The following is a 2,189-nucleotide window of genomic DNA, read 5'->3' as shown; positions in this document are numbered from 1 at the left end:
ATCTGAAATAAAAAGTGACGGACAAACATTCAATGTAAAACAAGTTAACGAAGGGGAAAATCATGAATAGAGCCTTTTATTTTTGACAAAACTAAAAAGTTGTAATAGACATTAGTTATTGACTGAAGATGAATTTTTTAATTCAACTAGACCCTGACCATGACCAACCTTTTTGGTGTGAACATGCAGGTGAAGGTTTCATTTGACTGAAATATTGAAATAATCAAAGATGGTGTGATATAACGTCGCATATTTTGCAGTATATATAGAGTTGATGTGTTTAGCATTTGTCACACAACCTGAATTTTGAATACGTACCTCTCTGATCACAAAAGTCTTTCAATTAATTATGGAATCATCAGCAGCAGCGGAAACTCCGAAATCTCAGCTATCCTTGCCCTTGAGAACACGAATTGTACTATCGGCAATAGACCTTGCAATCGACCCACTTCTCCGGGATGACGGCACGGTGCCCCGCGGTCTTCTCAATCTCGTGGACTTTCAGATCCCGGCATTGTCCATACCCGTCAACGGTGTCAAGACACACGATGTCATGGTGGATCCAACTCGCAATCTCTGGTTCCGTGTATTTGTCCCCACGCAATACGCTGAAGAAGATCTCCCGGTGATGGTGTACTTTCACGGCGGTGGATATATTTTCCTCTCCCCGGATGTGGCGATATTAGACAATGTGGGCCGCAAGTTTGCGAGCGAATTGCGTGCTATTGTTGTTTCTGTCGACTACCGTCTTGCACCAGAGAACCGACACCCTTCCCAACATGACGATGGGTTTGATGTGCTGAAATTTCTGGACAATGAAGATAACCGGTCAAAATGGCTGCCGGAGAATGCCAGCATTTCACGGTGCTTTATCGTCGGTGATAGCGCTGGCGGACACCTAGCTCATCATGTGACTCTAAGAGCCTCCCAATTCAAATTCCAGCAACTCCGGGTACGACTTAACTATATATATGTATACATATGCTACTGGATTCATGCATTATTATCCGTATATAAACATATCTAATTTCCTAGTTTGAAAAATCAACAACTTCGTATCTTTCTAATTGAAGCGTCGTACACACGTAAGTTGTATTTTGTAAGAAATTAAGAAGAAATGAGTGATCTAAAATCCAACAACAAATACCACCCGCATGATTGCTGATGAACAGTATGATGGCTTGTAGGTAATTGGGCTAGTGGCGATCCAACCTTTTCTCGGCGGGGAGGAGCGAACAGATTCTGAAATACGGATGGATGGATCAGTACCTCTCGTGACAATGAAGCGGACCGATTGGTTTTGGAACGCGTTCATGCCCCTAGGTGAACCCTTCAACCGAGACCATCCTATCATCAATGTTACCGGGCCCAATGCCGTGGACATATCCAAAATGGATTTTCCCGCGACAATGGTGGTCGCGGCTGGGTTTGATACCCTCCGGGACCGACATATAAGGTACTACCAGTGGCTCAAGAAGTCCGGGAAGGAAGCGTACTTGATTGACTACCCAAACACATTTCATGAGTTCTTTCTCTTCTCGGAGTTGCCAGAATCCGATCAACTTATGTTAGATATGAAGGACTTCATTAACAAGGTCTTAAATAAGGTATTGACGAAAAGCCTCCAAACACTAAATCTTTTGTTTCTGTTAATTTGTTCATGTATTTCATAATATTCATTTCACATGCTCAATTATCCTTTGTATATTCCTTGCTTTCAGGTTTAGAAGATTTACATTGACATGGGGTTTATGAAAAGACTAATAATATTATGAACTTTTATTCATTTGTATGTTATTTCCTTTAATTATCTTTTCATTTTTTAAATAAACACAAGTAGCTTTTATGCTAAAATATTTGTAAATATGTAGTATCATATTTACCTTCTTCTTCTGTGCATTTGAGTTAATGTATATTGTACGTAACTGAATTATAAACGCTCTTTAATCCTCCATTGTATTAGTATTATTTACATGCTGGTTTTTTTATTTTGTTTTATTATGTTTTTTGGCATTCATATGTGTGTGTGAACAATCCAGCTTGAATACAAACAATTAAGAACGAATTCATTTATTATTCTGATTTTAAAAATATTAAAATCACAAGAAAATTGAATATATTTGATTTTATGTATGTGTTGTAATTATTTCTAACTTCTATGTTCAAAAATTAAAACGTATATTCCAATA

General features: G+C 38.3%; 1 pseudogene; it reads left to right on the top strand.

The window, feature by feature from the left end:
- Positions 1 to 349: 349 nt before the first annotated feature.
- Positions 350 to 1,673, top strand: LOC143534986 (putative carboxylesterase 18 pseudogene; annotated as a pseudogene).
- Positions 1,674 to 2,189: the final 516 nt, after the last annotated feature.

The sequence above is a fragment of the Bidens hawaiensis genome, unplaced genomic scaffold, assembly GCF_021521415.1.
Source record: "Bidens hawaiensis isolate Kalapana, Puna unplaced genomic scaffold, B.hawaiensis_p1.1 tig00000760_1, whole genome shotgun sequence".
NCBI classification, from domain to species: Eukaryota; Viridiplantae; Streptophyta; class Magnoliopsida; order Asterales; family Asteraceae; genus Bidens; species Bidens hawaiensis.
Note: the sequence above shows the minus strand (reverse complement) of the source record. Positions and strands in the feature narration are given on the sequence as shown.